Here is an 18504-nt window from a genome sequence, read left to right as displayed (position 1 = left end):
TCCGTGACACTCATCATTCTCTCCCCTTATGAACGCGTGCCTAACAACCACCTCCGTTCTATCTGCGAGAGCTTGAGTGTGTATCTCTTGGCCTCCTGGTTCACGACGCATGGTTGCCTCTCCTGACAACAGAGCTTCTATTCCGTGTGATCAGAGTCTTCGTGGTATAAGCTAGAATCACATGGGCAGCATTCTTGAGACCCGAAACGTCTAAACCTTGTCTGTGGTATTCCGAGTAGGATCTGGGATGGGATGACTATGATGAGCTTCAAACTCACGAGTGTTGGGTGCAGTGACAGTGTGCAAAAGGATCAATGGATCTTATTCCGACATGATCGAGAACCGACAGATGATTAGCCATGCGGAAAACTGTAGAGGACTATTTTCACTAAGAGGATGGATGGTAGCCATTGACAACGGTGATCCACCTACATACAGCTTGCCATGGAAAGGAGTATGAATGATTGGATGAAGGTAATAGGAAAGTAGAGGCTCAGAGGGAACAAAGCATCTTCATACGCTTATCTGAAATTTCCACCAATGAATTGCATAAGTATTTCTATCCTATTTTATGTTTTATTTATTGTTTAGTTATCAAAACCCCATAACCAATCTGCCTGACTGAGATTTACAAGATGACCATAGCTTGCTTCAAGCCGAGAATCTCCGTGGGATCGACCCTTACTCAGTAAGGTATTACTTGGACGAACCAATGCACTTGATGGTCAGCTGCACGAAGTTGTGTATCACGATTTTGTGTACCAAGTTTTTGGCGCCGTTGCTGGGGATTGTTCGAATTTAGACAACTGACGGTTCATCTTGCTACTTAGATTATGTATTTTTCTTTTTATTTTGTTCTTCAGAGTTTTTAAAAACGAATTCTAGTGTTTCAGATGATGCTATTATCATCACAGGAGCTAGTTGACTCCCATCAATTTGGCTGTTGTATGTAATGTCTTGCTGGAGCTTGGCTGACCATGTCGAATCTTTTTAGACTGAAGCTTTAGACTAACATTGCATGATTCCTGGAATTCTTATTACAAATTTTTTGAGTTTCTTATTTTCTTTTTCAAGAAACAAAAAAAATTTAAAAAATCACAAAAAAATCATAAAATCATAAAATCAAAAATATTTTACGCTTCTTGTTTGAGTCTAGTGTCAATTTTTAAGTTTGGTGTCAATTGCATGCATTTTTCGAAAACTCATGCATTGTGTTCTTCATTGATCTTCAAGTTGTTCTTGATGATCTTCCTTGTTCTGATCTTTAAATTTTCCTTTTTTGTGTCTTTTGTTGTTTTTCATATAAATTCTCAAATTGTTAGTGTCCCTAGTATGAAAATTTCTAAGTTTGGTGTCTTGCACGTTTTTCTTTTCTCAAACATTTTTAAAAACAAATTGTCTTTTCAAGTCAATAATACAGAGAATTGAAGATTCAGAACATACAGCAGAGGAATCACAGAGAAAAAAACTGGGCGTTCAAAACACCCAGGGAAGAAAGAATTCTGGCGTTCAAATGCCAGCCAGGGTACCTGGCTGGGTGTTTAACGCCCAAAAAGGTAGACAAGTAGGCATTAAACGCAAGAATGGATACCATTCTGGGCGTTTAACGCTAGGATGGCACCAAGGAGGAAATTTTGTTTTCAAAATATATCTTTTTCAATTTTTCAAGTTTTAAAATTAATTTGTTAAAATCTTATCTTTTCATATCTTCTCATTATCAATTATATCTTTTTCAAAATCAAATCTTTTTCATTTTTCTTTTAAAATTTTTGAAAATCCTTGCTAACAATTAATGTTGTGATTCAAAAATTTCATGTTTGTTACTTTCTTGTTAAGAAAGGTTCAATATTTGAATTTTAGAATCATATCCTTTTATTTCTTGTTAGTCAAGTCATCAATTTTAAAAATCAAATCTTTTTCAAAAATTTGCTTTTCAATCATATCTTTTCAAACATATATTTTTCAATCAAATCTTTTTCAACCATATCTTTTCAATCATATCTTTTTAAAAATCAAATTTTCTTCAATCATATCTTTTCAATCGCATCTTTTCAAAATCATATGTTTTTAAAATCAAATTTTTTCAATCATACCTCTTTTAATTTGATTTCAAACTTTCTTTTTCTAACTTCTTATCTTTTTAAAATTATTTTCAAATCTTTTTCAACTAATCACTATTTCTTATCTTTTTTGAAAATCACTAACCACTTTTTCAAAAATCTTTTTAATTTTTGAAAACTCTCTCTCTCATCTCTTTCTATTTAAACTCTAACACTTATCCACCTTTAATAATTCGGACCCCCTCTTTCTCTATAAGTTCGAATTCCTCTCTCTACCTCATCCTTCTAGTCTTTTTTTTTCTCTGACACATCAAGGAATCTCTATACTGTGACATAGAGGATTCCATACTTTTTTGTTTTCTTCTCTTTCATATGAGTAGAAACAAAGATAAAGGCTTTCTTGTTAAATCCGATCCTGAACCTGAAAAGACTCTGAAGAGGAAGCTAACAGAAGCTAAAGCACAACTCTCTGGAGAGGACCTGACAGAAATTTTCAAAAAAGAAGAAGACATGGTAGCCGAAAATAACAACAATGCCAACAATGCAAGGAAGGTGCTTGGTGACTTTACTGCACCTACTCCTGACTTCTATGGGAGAAGCATCTCTATTCCTGCCATTAGAGTAAACAACTTTGAGCTTAAGCCTAAATTAGTTTCTCTGATGCAACAGAATTGCAAGTTTCATGGACTTCCATTGGAAGATCCTCATTAGTTCTTGGCTGAATTTTTGCAAATTTGTGACACTGTTAAGACCAATGGAGTTGATCTCGAGGTCTATAGACTCATGCTTTTCCCTATTGCTGTAAGAGACATAGCTAGTATATGGTTGAACTCACAACTTAGAGGCAACCTGAACTCTTGGGAAAAGTTAGTCAATGCCTTCTTAGCTAAATTTTTTCCACCTCAAAAGATGAGTAGGCTTAGAGTGGAAGTTCAAACCTTAAAACAGAAGGAAGGTGAATCCCTCTATGAAGCTTGGGAAAGATACAAGCAATTGATCAGAAGGTGTCCCTCTGACATGCTTTTAGAATGGAGCATCATAGGTATCTTCTATGATGGTCTGTCTGAGTTATCCAAGATGTCATTGGACCATTTTGTAGGTGATCTATTCATCTGAAGAAAATGCCTGCAGATGCTCAGGAACTCATTGAAGTGATTGCAAATAACCAGTTCATGTACAATTCTGAAAGAAATCCTGTGAACAATGGGACAACCCAGAAGAAAGGAGTTCTTGAGATTGATACTTAGAATGCCATATTGGCTCATAACAAAATATTGACTCAGCAAGTCAATATGATTTCTCAGAATCTGACCGGATTGCAAGCTGCATCTAGTAGTGCTAAAGAAGCCTCCTCTGGAGGAGAAGCTTATGACCCTGAGAATCCTGCAATGGAAGAGGTGAATTACATGGGAGAACCCTATAGAAACACCTACAATTCTTCATGGAGGAATCACCCAAATTTCTCATGGAAGGATCAACAGAAGCCTCAACAAGGCTTTAATAACAATAATGGTGGGAGAAACAGGGTTGGCAATAGCAAATCTTTCCCATCATCTTCTCAGCAATAGACAGAGAACTCTCAGTAGAATCGTTTTGGCTTAGCAATCGTAGTCTCTAATGTCTCAAAGACCACACTAAGTTTCATGAATGAAACAAGATCCTCCATTAGAAATTTGGAGGCAGAAGTGGGTCAGCTGAGTAAAAAGATTACTGAAACTCCTTCTAGCACTCTCCCAAGCAATACAGAAGAAAATCTCAAGAGAGAGTGCAAGGCCATAACCATGACCAACTGATGCCAGGGCATCTTGGCCAGTTTCACTGACCTTTTCTTTACTGTTTTAGGGTAGTTTCATGCATTTTCTTAGTAAATAAGCAAGTTTTGGATGAAAATACACTTACACCTTGATTCAAGCAAACATTGTGAACTTTACATGATTTCATGAGAATTAGGCAAGAATTGAATGATATAATTGATGATGCATGATCTCACGACTTGGAACAAGAGCTTTGGTGCACTTTAATTGCTTGATTTCAGGACAAAGGAAGCAATAAGGAGCCACGTTAGTTGTCACGTTAAGCTAATTAACGTGACCACTAACGTGGAATGGGGACAATCTTGTAGTGTTAATGGAAAAAGTGATCGCCAATAACGTCTTCGATGCCATCATAGCCCACGTTAGTTGCCACGTTAAGTAGATTAACATGGTAGCTAACGTGGAGGAAAAGAGGAGCTCCAATGTTAGTGGTAAAAGTGAATGCCACTAACGTTCCACAAAGGCACATTTAGCCACGTTAAGAGCCACGTTAATATAATTAACGTGAACTCTAACGTGGGGTAGAAAGCAATTGCCAACGTTAGTGACACTCACCTTTGTCACTAACGTTGGACTAAGCCAAGAGTGCCCACGTTAGTGGTCACGTTAAAACCACTAACTTGAAGAGTAACGTGGAGCTAAGCATGATGGGCCAATGTTAGTGACACTTACCTTTGTCATTAACATTAGAGATGGCAATCACCACCACGTTAGTGGTCACATTAATCCAATTAACATGAACTCTAACGTGGGAAGGAGGGGCGTTTGGAGCGTTAGTGACAAAGGTAAGTATCACTAACACTCTCGAAGCTTAGGCATGCCTACGTTAAGGGTCACATTAGTTACACTAACGTGAACTCTAACATGGGGAGAAGACCCAAGAACCAACATAATTGAAAAAGGTGAACGCCAATAACGTTTGGAAGGACCAAGAGCCAACGTTAGTGGTCACGTTAGTGCCACTAACGTTGAAGTTAACGTGGATCATTAGTGGGTTGGAATGTTAGTGGAAAAGGTAATCGTCACTAACGTTCTCGAACCCACATCTTCACTTAACGTTAACACCACTAACGTCCTAACTAACGTCCATGCCTAACTCACACTTTTCTACAAGAAAAGTTGAGCCCACTAAAGATTGTTACTGATTCAACTCAAAGATCAAAGGCCCATATCCAAGACTTGAAGAACTAACTAGAAGATGAAGAATAGTAGTATAAATAGGAGTAGTTTTGAACTAGAAAAGAAGCTTGGCAATTTGGAGAACTACACCTTGTATATTTACTTTTTTGCATTCTTAGTTACTCTAGAATGTATTCTTCTTCATCATTTTCCACTTCCAGAGCTATGAACAACTGAACCCTCCTTCATTTGGTTAGGGAGCTCTGTTGTAATTTGATGGATCAATTATAGTTTTCATTCTTCTACCTCTTTTTTTTTCTCTTGATTTACTAGAAAGCTTTCAATCTTAATTCAATTGGTTAGTTGTCTTGGAAAAAAACTTTCCATAATTGGATCTCCTTTGAGCCTTGGAAAAGGGATGAGGAGATCATGCTAGAAATGCTTTCTCATGTTGGACCAAATTGGGGTTTGAACGGATATAGTGACATGTAATCCTCCCAATACTTTGATTTGGAAATACATGTGGTATAATCAGTGACCATACTTTATCTCTTTCCATGAGTAATTAAATCAAGGAATTGGGCAATTGTTCAAGCTTAGAGAGATTGGGTTGCCAAGAAATTGGGATTCAATCACCTAAGATTGCCAAGGAGATCAATGAATGCATTGATTGAGGAAGAGATGAGAATGAACTTGATCCGGAGAATGCAACATCTTCTAAGCCCAATGAATCCCCCATTTCTGATCTTACCCATTCTCTTTACTTTTAGCCATTTATCTTTATGCTTATCTCCCCAAATCCCCATTTAAGATTCTCCAATTTACTTTCTGCACTTTACTTTCCTGCCATTTAATTTTTTGCAATTCTCGACCCAATTTTTGTTTAGCTCAACTAGCACATCCTCCCAACTAAAGTTGCTTGACCAATCAATCCCTGTGGGATTCGACCTCACTCTATTGTGAGTTTTTACTTGACGACAATTAGGTATACTTGCCGATGGGAAATTTGTTGAGAGACAAGTTTCCGTGCTCACCAACATGGCTGAACCTGGAGAGAGTGAGGAGGACGTGCTTCCCAGTGAGAAAAACCTCATGGGATGTTCTCTGGACAAAAAGGAGTTCCCTATTGAAGAACCAAGGGAATCTGAGGCTCATACAGAGACCATAGAGATTCCATTGAACCTACTTCTGCCATTCATGAGCTCTGATGAATATCCTTCCTTTGAAGAGGATGAAGATATTACTGAAGAGCAAGTTGCTAAGTACCTTGGAGCAATCATGAAGCTGAATGCCAAGTTATTTGGTAATGAAACTTGGGAGGATAAACCTCCATTACTCTTTAATGAACTAAATGCCTTGGCTCAGGTGAAGATACCTCAGAAGAAACCGGACCCCGAAAGTTTCTTAATACCCCGTACCATAGGCACCATAACCTTTGAAAAGGCTCTGTGTGACCTAGGGTCAAGTGTAAACCTCATGCCACTCTCTGTAATGGAGAAACTAGGGGATCTTTAAGGTACAAGCTGCAAGAATCTCACTGGAGATGGCAGACAATTCAAGGAAACATGCTTATGGACTTGTAGAGGATGTCTTAGTGAAGGTTGAAGGCCTTTACATCCCTGCTGACTTCATAATTCTGGACACTGGGAAGGATGAGGATGAATTCATCATCCTCGACAGACCCTTCCTAGCCACAGCAAAAGCTGTGATTGATTTTGACAGAGGAGAGTTGGTCCTTCTAGTGAATGAGGACTACCTTGTGTTTAGGGCTCAAGGATCTCCTTTTGTACACATGAAGAAGAAGTATGAAAAGCTTCTCTCAATACAGAGTCAAATAGAGCCCCCCCATTTAAACTCTAAGTTTGGTGTTGGGAGGCCCCAACCATGCTCTAAATATCTGTGAAACTCCATGAGATCTCACTGTCAAGCTGTTGACATTAAAGAAGCGCTTAATGAGAGGCAACCCAATTTTTATTTATTTATCTATGTTAAATTTCCATTTTTATTTTATGTTTTCTTTAGGTTGATGATCATGTGGAGTCACAAAAACAATTGCAAAAATCAAAGAAAATTCAAAAACAACATTAAAAATAGCACACCCTAGAGGAGGAGCTTACTGGCATTTGAACGCCAGTAAGGGTAGTAGAATGGGCATTAAACGCCCAGTCTGGCACCATTCTGGGCGTTTAACACCAGAAAAGGGCACCAGACTGGCATTTAACGCCAGAAAAGGGCACCAAGTTGGCATTCAACGCCAGAAAGGGAAGAAAAGCTGGCGTTAAATGCCAGAAAAGGGAAGCAACCTGGCATTTAACGCCAGGATTGGCACTAGGAGGGCGTTTACATGCCAAAATGGTGCAGGGATGAGAAATCCTTGACACCTCAGGATCTGTGGACCCCACAGGATCCCCACTTACCTCAACTCACTCTATCTTTTCTTCACATATTCCAATCACATCCACCCAATATTCCTCAAAAAACCCCCCTACCTCACCATCCAAATTCAAATCTTTTCCCTCCCAAACCCAACCCTAATACATAAACCCTACCCCCTCTCTCCCTTCCGATATAAACCCCTCATCCCTCCTTCATTTTCACACATTATAAACACTTCTTTCCCCCCTTGGCCGAACTACTCACACCTCTCCATCTCCTCTATTTTCTTCTTCTTCTCCTCTCTTCTTTCTGCTTTTGCTCGAGGACAAGCAAACATTTTATGTTTGGTGTGGAAAAAGCATTTGCTTTTTGTTTTTCTATAACCATTTATGGCTCCTAAGGCCGGAGAAACCTCTAGAAAGAGAAAAGGGAAGGCAAAAGCTTTCATCTCCGAGTCATAGGAGATGGAGAGATTCATCTCAAAGGTCCATCAAGACCACTTCTATGAAGTTGTGGCTAAGAAGAAAGTGATCCCTGAGGTTCCTTTCATGCTCAAAAGGAATGAGTATCCGGAGATCCGACATGAGATCCAAAGAAGAGGTTGGGAAGTTCTCACCAACCCTATTCAACAAGTCAGAATTTAATGGTTCAAGAGTTCTATGCTAACGCATGGATCACCAAGAACCATGATCAAAGTGTGAACGCGAACCCAAAGAATTGGCTCACAATGGTTCGGGGGAAATACTTAGATTTCAGTCCGAAAAATGTAAGGTTGGCATTCAACTTGCCTATGGTGCAAGGAGATGCACGCCCCTACACTAGAAGGGTCAACTTTGATCAAAGGCCAGACCAAGTCCTCATGGACATATGCGTAGAAGGAGCTCAGTGGAAAAGAGACTCAAAGGCAAGCCGGTTCAATTGAGAAGGCATGACCTTAAGCCCGTGGCTAAAGGATGGCTAGAGTTCATCCAACGCTCCATCATTCCTACTAGCAACTGATCTGAAGTGACTGTAGATCAGGCTATCATGATCCATAGCATCTTGATTAGAGAGGAAGCAGAAGTTTATGAGATTATACCTCTAGAACTATATAAGGTTGCTGACAAACCTTCCACTTTAGCAAGGTTAGCCTTCCTGCATCTCATCTGTCACCTATGCAATTTAGCTGGAATTGTCATAGAGGAAGACATCCTCATTAAAGAGGACAAGCCCATCACTAAAAAGAGGACGGAGCAAATAAGAGAGCCCAATCATAGACCTCAACAAGAGCATGAGGAAGTTCCTCATCAAAAAATCCCTGAGATGCCTCAAGGGATGCATTTTCTCCACACAACTATTGGGAGCAACTCAATACCTCTTTGGGAGATTTGAGTTCCAATATAGAGCAACTAAGGATGGAGCACCAAGAGCACTCCATTATTCTCCATGAAATTAGAGAGGATCAAATAGCCATGAGGGAAGAGCAACAAAGGCAAAAAAGAGACATAAAGGAGCTCAGACATTCCATTGGATCTTCAAGAGGAAGAACTAGCTGCCATCACTAAGGTGGACCCGTTCTTTAATTTCCTTTTTCTTATCTTTCTGTTTTTCAATTTTTATGCTTTATGTGTTATCCATGTTTGTGTCTTCATTACATGATCATTAGTGTCTAGTGTCTATGCCTTAAAGCTATGAATAATCCCATGAATCCTTCACCTCTCTTAAATGAAAAATGTGCCTAATTACAAAAGAACAAGAAGTACTTGGATTTCAAATTTTATCTTGAAACTAGTTTAATTATTTTGATGTGGTGGCAATACTTTTTGTTTTCTGAATGAATGCTTGAACAGTGCATATTTTTGATAGTGAAGTTTATGAATGTTAAAATTGTTGGCTCTTGAAAGAATGATGAACAAAGAGAAATGTTATTGATAATCTGAAAAATCATGAATTGATTCTTGAAGCAAGAAAAAGCAGTGAAAAAGAAAAAAAAAAGAGGCGAAAAAAAAGAGAGAAAAAAGAAAAAGAAAAAGCAAGCAGAAAAAGCCAATAGCCCTTTAAACCAAAAGGCAAGGGTAAAAGGGATCCAAGGCTTTGAGCATGAGTGGATAGGAGGGCCCAAAGGAATAAAATCCTGGCCTAAGCGGCTAAATCAAGATGTCCCTAACCATGTGCTTGTGGCATGTAGGTCCAAGTGAAAAGCTTAAGACTGAGTGGTTAAAGTCGTGATCTAAAGCAGAAAGAGTGTGCTTAAGAACTTTGGACACCTCTAACTGGGGACTTTAGCAAAGCTGAGTCACAATCTGAAAAGGTTCACCCAGTTATGTGTCTGTGGCATTTATGTATCCAGTGGTAATACTGGAAAACAAAGTGCTTAGGGTCATGGCCAAGACTCATAAAGTAGCTGTGTTCAAGAATCAACGTATTGAACTAGGAGAATCAATAACACTATCCAAAATTCTGAGTTCCTATAGATGCCAATCATTCTGAATTTCAAAGCATAAAGTGAGATGCCAAAACTGTTCAGAAGCAAAAAGCTACTAGCCCCGCTCATCTAATTGGGACTAAGTTTCATTGATATTGTGGAATTCATTGTATATTCTCTTCTTTTTATTCTATTTTGTTTTCAGTTTCTTGGGGACAAGCAACAATTTAAGTTTGGTATTGTGATGAGCGGATAATTTACACACTTTTTGACATTGTTTTTACATAGTTTTTAGTATGATTTAGTTAGTTTTTAGTATATTTTTATTAGTTTTTATTCAAAATTCACATTTCTGGACTTTACTATGAGTTTGTGTGTTTTTCTATGATTTCAGGTATTTTCTGGTTGAAATTGAGGGACCTGAGCAAAAATCTGATTCAGAGGCTGAAAAAGGACTGCAGATGCTACTGGATTCTGACCTCCTTGCACTCAAAATGAATTTTCTGGAGTTACAAAAGCCCAATTAAGGCGCTCTGAATTGCGTTGGAAAGTAGACATCTTGGGCTTTCCATAAATGTATAATAGTCCATACTTTGCCCGAGATTTGATGGCCCAAACCAGCATTCCAAATCAGCATAAAAATTCTAGCGTAAAACGCCCAAACTGGCATAAAAGCTGGAGTTAAACGCCCAAATTGGCACCAGAGCTGGCGTTTAACTCCAAGAGAAGCCTATGCACGTGAAAGCTTCAATGCTCAGCCTAAGCACACACCAAGTGGGCCCCAGAAGTGGATTTCTGCACCATTTACTTATTTCTATAAACGCTAGGTTACTAGTTCTCTATAAATAGGATCTTTCACTATTGTATTTTTATCTTTAGATCATTTTTTAGACTATCTTTGGATCAACTTTTGATCTTTTGATCACTTTTGGGAGTCTGGCCATTCGGCCATGCCTAGACCTTGTTCTTTTGTATTTTCAATGGTGGAGTTTCTATACATCATAGATTATGGTGTGGAGCTCTGCTGTTCCTCATGAATCAATGCAATTACAACTATTTTCTATTCAATTCAAGCTTATTCTTGCTCTAAGATATTCACTCGTACTTCAACCTGGTGGATGTGATGATCCGTGACACTCATCATTATCCTCCCTTATGAACGCGTGCCTGACAACCACCTCCGTTCTATCTGCGAGAGCTTGAGTGTGTATCTCTTGGTCTCCTGGTTCACGACGCAAAGTTGCCTCTCCTGATAACATAGCTTCCATTCCGTGTGATCAAAGTCTTCGTGGTATAAGCTAGAATCACATGGGCAGCATTCTTGAGATCCGAAAAGTCTAAACCTTGTATGTGGTATTCTGAGTAGGATCTGAGATGGGATGACTGTGACAAGCTTCAACTCATGAGTGTTGGGCGCAGTGACAGTGTGCAAAAGGATAAATGGATCTTATTCAGACATGATCAAGAACCGACATATGATTAGCCATGCGGGAAACCGTAGAGGACTATTTTCACTGAGAGGATGGATGGTAGCCGTTGACAACGGTGATCCACCTACATACAGGTTGCCATGGAAAGGAGTATGAATAATTGGATGAAGGCAATAGGAAAGTAGAGGCTCAGAGGGAACAAAGCATCTTCATACGCTTATCTGAAATTCCCACCAATAAATTGCATAAGTATTTCTATCCTATTTTATGTTTTATTTATCTTTTAGTTATCAAAACCCCATAACCATTTGAATCCGTCTGACTGAGATTTACATGATGACCATAGCTTGCTTTAAGCCGACAATCTCTGTAGGATCGACCCTTACTCACGTAAGGTATTACTTGGATGACCCAGTGCACTTGTTGGTCAGCTGCACAAAGTTGTGTATCACGATTTTGTGTACCAATGGACTTTGCAGTGTTTCTTGGATGAGGCTTCTATTATTTCCCCCTGGTTTGGTGCTGGCTAGTTTCGAAAGTGCATCGGCTTAGGCATTTTGTTCTCGAGGTATATGTCGAACCTCATATCCCCTAAATTACCCAAGCTGTTCTCTGATTTTATCCAGGTATTTTTTCATGGTGGGGTCCTTAGCTTGATAGCTTCCTTCTATTTGCGAGGTTATCACTTGCGAGTCACTAAAGACTATAAGCTTTTGAACTCCCATCTCACTAGCCAGCCTCAGACCAGCCAGTAGTGCCTCGTATTCGACTTGGTTGTTTGAGGCAAGGAACTTGAACTTCAATGAGAGCTCGATTTGGGTCCCTTGATCACTCTCTATAATTACACCTGCGCCGCTTCCCATTTTGTTCGAGGAGCCATCTACGTAGAGATTACATTCTATGGGGGTATCTGGGGTGTCAGTGTATTCTGAGATGAAGTCGGCCAGATATTGTGATTTAATGGCTATCCGAGCTTCATATTTGAGGTCGAATTCAGATAATTCGACTGCCTACTGTAGGATTCTTCCAGCTAGATCTGTCTTCTGTAAGATACCTTTTATTGGCTGGTTGGTCCGTACTCTGATAGTATGAGCTTGAAAGTATGGACGGAGTCATCGAGAAGTGAGTATAAGGGCGTAGGCAAATTTTTCTATCTTTTGATAGTTTAGTTTAACCCCTTGTAGAGCCTTACTGATAAAGTAAATGGGCTGTTGCCCGCTTTCGTCTTCTCTGACTAATGCTGACGCTATTGCCCGACTTCCTACGGTGAGATATAGTGTGAGTTCTTCGTCTTCCCATGGTCGGGTAAGGATAGGTGGTTGCCCTAAAAATTTCTTGAAATCCCGGATGGCTTGTTCGCATTCTGGGGTCCATTCAAACCTTTTTCCCTTCCTTAGTGTTGCATAGAAGGGAAGAGATCATAGGGCTGATTCACCCAAGAATCTGGATAGTGCTGCTAGTCTTCCGTTGAGCTGTTGTACCTCCTTGACGGAGGTCGGACTTTTCATGTTGAGTATAGCCAAGCATTTATCTGGGTTTGCATCAATTCCTCTCTGGGTGAGCATGAAGCCTAGGAATTTTCCAGCTTCTACCGCGATGGTGCACTTTGTGGGGTTGAGTCGCATTCCATGCTTTCTTATGGTGTTGAACACTTGGGTGAGGTCGGCTAACAGCGATTCCTCACTTTATGTTTTTACCAGCATGTCATCTACATAAACCTCCATTAGCTTTCCGATGTGATCGGCGAAAACTTTGTTCATCAATCTTTGGTATGTAGCCCATACATTTTTTAGTCTGAAAGGAATGACTATATAGCAGTAGGAATGAGGTCTTTTTCTGGTCGGGCAGATACATTGGGATTTGGTTGTATCCTGAATAAGCGTCCATGAAGGAAAGGTACTTGTATCCAGAGGAGGCGTCCATTAGAGTGTCTATATTTGGGAGCGGGTAGGGATATTTTGGATAGGTCTTATTGAGGTATGTGTATTCAGTGCACATCCGCCATTTTCCATTTGACTTCTTTACCAAGATGACGTTGGCTAGCCACAATGGGTACTTAACCTCCCTTATGAATCTTGACTCGAGTAAGGCTTGTACCTGCTCTTCCACAGCTTGGGACCTTTCTGGGCCAAGCTTCCTACGCCTCTGTTGTACTGGCCGAGATCTAGGGTACACTGCCAGTTTATGGCACATTAGCCCGAGATCTATCCCGGGCATGTCTGCGGCCTTCCATGCAAAGAGGTCGGAGTTATCCCTTAGGAGCTTCGTTAGCAGCTCCTTTCGGTCTCCTCGTAGATTCGGCCCCTATGTTTGTTGCTTTGTCTCGAGTGTCTCCGATTTGAACTTCTTCGGTCTCCCCTTCTGGTTAAGGACGAAATTCTTTGCGAGCTCAGATTTCCCCGAGTTCTATAGCATTGGTTTCCTTTCTTCTAGGGTCGCCTTTAAGGTTCAGACTTTCATTGTAACAGTGTCGCACGAGTTTTTGGTCCTTCTTTATGGTAACGATCCCTTCTGTAGTTGGGAACTTCATGCATAAGTGTGGAGTGGAGACCACCGCGGCGAGCTTATTTATCATTGTCCGTCCTATGAGGGCATTATATGCGAAGCTCACGTCGACCACGATGTAGTCTATACTCAGTGTTCTTGACCGAGTTTCTTTCCCAAATGTTGTGTGTACTGGGATGTACCCAAGTGGTTGGATTGGGGCATCTCCGAGTCCGAACAAGCCATTTGGATACGCTTTGAGCGCTTTTTCTTGTAGGCCGAGTTTGTCAAAGGCAGATTTGAACAGTATATCAGCTGAGCTACCTTGGTCGATCAGTGCTCGATGGAGGTTAGCGTTGGCTTGTATGATAGTAACAACCACCGGGTTGTCATGTCTAGGGATGATGCTTGCATCATCCTCTTTAGTAAAAGTGATAGTAGGAAGGTTTGGTGACCTATCCCCTTCTCTGACAGGGTACACTTCTTTAAGGTGTCTTTTACGAGATGACTTGGTGACGCCAGGGCATCTAGGCCAATTTCACTGACCTTTTCTTTACTATTTTAAGGTAGTTTCATGCATTTTCTTAGTGAATAAGGCAAGTTTTGGATGAAAATACACTTACACCTTGATTCAAGCAACTATTGTGAATTTCACATGATTTCATGAGAATTTTGCTAGAATTGAATGATAAATTGATGATGCATAATCTCATGACTTTGGCTAGAGCTTTGATGCACTTTATTTGCTTGATTTCAGGACAAAGGAAGCAAGGAAGAACCGCGTTAGTACTCACGTTAATCTAGTTAACGTGACCACTAACGTGGAATGGTAAATAGCTTGCAACGTTAAGGAGAAAAGTGATCACCAATAACACCCACGAAGCCATCATAAGCCCACGTTAATTGCCACGTTAACTAAGTTAACGTGGTAGTTAACGTGGAGACAAAAGAAAGCTCCAACGTTAGTGGTAAACGTGAACACCACTAACATTCCAAGATTTGGCAATGAGTCACGTTAAGAGTCACGTTAACTTAGTTAACGTGAACTCTAACGTGGAAGATGAGGAATAATGCCAACGTTAGTGACACTCACCTTTGTCACTAACGTTGGATCAACTAGCATTGCCCATGTTAGTGGTCACGTTAAGACCCCTAATGTGAAAGTTAACGTAGAGCTGAGATTGATGAGCCAACGTTAGTGACACTCACCTTTGTCACTAACGTTGGAAGATGGCATAACTACCACGTTAACTAAGTTAACGTGAGCTCTAATGTGGAAAGTATGGAAACTTTGAGTGTTAGTGACAAAGGTAAGTGTCACTAACGCTCTTGAAGGTGAAGCATAACCACGTTAAGGGCCACGTTAGTTACACTAACGTGAACTCTAACGTAGGGACAAAGGGCATAAGGCAACGTTAATGGGAAAGGTGAGTCCCAATAACACTTGCGAAGGGTTATAAGCCAACATTATTGGGAAAGGTGAGTCCCAATAACGCTAGCGAAGATTTACAAGGCAACGTTAGTGGTCACGTTAGTGCCACTAACGTTGGAGTTAACGTAGGCTATATAGGGTTGGAACGTTAGTGAAAATTGTGATTGCCACTAACGTTCTCAAACCCACAATTTCACTTAACGTTAACTTCACTAATGCCCATGCCTAATTCATACTTCTCTGTAAGCTGGGCCCACTAAAGATTGGAACTGCTTCAACTCAAGATCCAAACCCCACATCCAAGACTTGAAGAACTCACTAGAAGATCAAGAGGTGTAGTATATATAGGAGTAGTTTTGAACTATAGAGGAGCTGGGCACTTTGGAGAACTACTCTCTGTATATTTACTTTTCTGCATTTTAGCTGGGATGTATTATTTTCTGCCATTTTCCATTTCTAGAGCTATGAACATCTAAACCCCTTTCATTGGGTTAGGGAGCTCTGTTGTAATTTGATGGATCAATTATAGTTTTCATTCTCTTCTTCTTTCTTCTCTTTTGATTTACTAGAAAGCTTTCGATCTAAATTCAATTAGTTAGTTGTCTTGGAAAAGAAACTTCTGAACCTTGGAAAAGGGATGAGGAGATCATGCTAGAAATGCTTTCTCATGTTGGACCAAATTGGGGTCTGGGCGGATATAGTGACATGTAATCCTCCCAACACTTTGATTTGGAAATGCATGTGGTATAATCAGTAACCATACTTCATCTCTTCCCATGAGCAATTAAATCAAGGAATTGGGCAATTGTTCAAGCTTAGAGAGATTGGATTACCAAGGAATTGGAATCTAATCACCTAAGATTTCCAAGGAGATCAATAGATGCATTGATTGAGGAAGAGATGAAAATAAACTTGATCCGGAGAATACAACATCTCCTGAGCCCAATGAATCCCCATTTCTGATCTTACCCATTCTCTTTATTTCCTGTCATTTATTTTCATGCTCATTACCCCAAATCTCCATTTAAGATTCTGCACTTTATTTTCTGCTATTTACTTTTCCGCCATTTAATTTTCTGCCATTCTCAAACCACACTCTGTTTAGCTCAACTAGCATACTCTTCCAACTAAAGTTGCTTGACCAATCAATCCCTGTGGGATTCGACCTCACTCTATTTTGAGTTTTTACTTGACGACAAATTTGGTATAGTTGCCGAAGGGAAATTTGTTGAGAGACAAGTTTTTACGCATCAAGTTTATGGCGCCGTTGCTGGGGATTGATTTTGTATCAACAATATTAAGTTGGAAGCTCACTAGATTGAGCATTTTTTTCCTTGTTTGTTTACTTTTTTCAGTCATTTATTTTCACTTGTTTAACTTCTCCCCCATCCTCTATACTCTTTCTATTTTTCTTTCTTTCTTTGTTATTATCTACAATCCTGCTCACTAACCCACTAACTGTTTGATAATTTGCATCACTCACACTAACAATTACTCTAACAAGAATAACCTCTTCATTTTATCTCTTGCTGCGTGTTTTATTAGTTGTATGACAGGGAGAAGAGGGGGGACCTCAACTTCCTTTGATTTAGAACCTGAGAGAACCCTCCGGAGATTAAGGAGGGAAGCAAGAGGGAAATAAGTTGTTGGTGCTGAGAAAGAGGAAGAGTACTCTGAACCCTACATAGAAGAGAACTTGGAAAACAATCATGAAGAAGAAGCTCACAACCATGCTAGAGAAGGCCCTACAAATCATGCTGGGCAAGAAAGGAGAGTTTTAGGCACCTACATCAATCCAAATCTAGGAAACTGTGGAAGTAGCATCCAGAAGCCCACCATACATGCCAACAACTTTGAACTGAAACCCCAGCTCATCACCCTTGTTCAGAGCAACTACTCATTTGGAGGAAGTGCTCAAGAAGACCCCAATCAACATCTAACCACCTTCCTGAGAATTTGTGACACTGTGAAGTCTAATGGAGTCCACCCGGATGTCTATAGGCTGTTGTTGTTCCCTTTTTCACTTAGGGACAAGGCATCCAAGTGGCTCGAATCTTTTCCAAAGGAGAGCTTGACAAATTGGGAAGATGTGGTGAACAAATTTTTGGCATGATTCTACCCTCCTCAAAGAATTAACAGGCTGAGAGCTGAGGTGCAGTCTTTCAGGCAACAAGATGATGAGACTCTCTATGAGGCATGGGAGAGGTTCAAGGACTTAACAAGAAGATGCCCACTAGATATGTTCAATGAATGGGTTCAACTTCACATTTTCTATGAAGGTCTTTCCTATGAGTCAAAGAAGGCTGTAGATCATTCATCAGGGGGCTCTCTAAACAAAAAGAAAACCATTGAAGAAGCCATATATATCATCGAAACAGTAGCTGAGAATGACTACTTCTATGCCTCTGAAAGAAGTAACACTCGAGGAGTAATGGAGCTGAACCACATGGATGCATTGCTAGCTCAAAATAAGATGATCACCAAGCAGCTAGCAGATCTCACCAAGAAGGTGGAGGAAAACCAAGTTACAGCAGTCATCACTTCATCACCAACTCAAGAAGGAGTGAATATAGGAGAAGAAGGTGATTGGGAACAAGCCAACTATGTTGGAAACTCACCTAGACAAATCCATGACCCATACTCCAAATCCTACAACTCTGGATGGAGAAATCACCCCAACTTTGGTTGGGAAAATCAATAAGAGCAATGTCAAGACCAGAGACGCCACAACCTCAACTCCAACAACAATGTAACTCACCAACATACCTCACAGAGATCCTATCAACACCCACCTAACCCCAATCCACCATCACTAATGGACGATAGACTTTCAAAAATTGAGACTCTACTCGAAGATCTAAGTAGAGAAGTCCAAGACAAAAAGGTGTTTAAGGAAGAAGTGCGAGCCAATATCAAAAACCACGGAGAAAACATCAAGAGACTGGAGTCCCAAGTAGGGTATCTATCTCAAAGAATTCCCAAACCCACTGATGGATTTCCCAGTGACACGGAGAAGAACCCAAGAGGAGAAACAAAGAAAGTGAGGTGGGAAGAATGTAAGATGATCACCACAATTGATGAGAGGAGTATGAATGAAGTAGAGCACCTCCAAGACAATCAAAAGGGAAACCAGGAAGAAAGAAGCCATGCACCTCAACCCACACTCAAGGAAGAGCTGAAGAAGAAGGAGACACTTAACCCATATGCACCCTTTCCCCAAAGGCTTAGAGGTGGTGTAGCAGGGAGAATGTATTCAAGATTCCTCGATATGTTTGCATCTCTTGATGTAAATATACCATTTATTAAAGCCCTCCAGCAAATGCCTTCCTACATAAAGTATATAAAGGAGCTATTAGCCAGAAAGAGTTCATTGAAAGGTGGACAA

General features: G+C 40.1%; 2 non-coding genes across 2 annotated transcripts; both read right to left on the bottom strand.

Annotated features, from left to right (window-relative positions):
- Positions 1 to 2975: 2975 nt before the first annotated feature.
- LOC112804376 (small nucleolar RNA R71) lies at positions 2976 to 3083 on the bottom strand. The gene has a single exon (XR_003202983.1). It is a non-coding gene; the product is annotated as a small nucleolar RNA R71 (small nucleolar RNA).
- A 14173-nt stretch (positions 3084 to 17256) lies between these two features.
- LOC112804916 (small nucleolar RNA R71) lies at positions 17257 to 17363 on the bottom strand. Its single transcript, XR_003203532.1, has one exon. It is a non-coding gene; the product is annotated as a small nucleolar RNA R71 (small nucleolar RNA).
- Positions 17364 to 18504: the final 1141 nt, after the last annotated feature.

Source organism: Arachis hypogaea, chromosome 5 (assembly GCF_003086295.3).
Source record: "Arachis hypogaea cultivar Tifrunner chromosome 5, arahy.Tifrunner.gnm2.J5K5, whole genome shotgun sequence".
NCBI lineage: Eukaryota > Viridiplantae > Streptophyta > Magnoliopsida > Fabales > Fabaceae > Arachis > Arachis hypogaea.
Note: the sequence above shows the minus strand (reverse complement) of the source record. Positions and strands in the feature narration are given on the sequence as shown.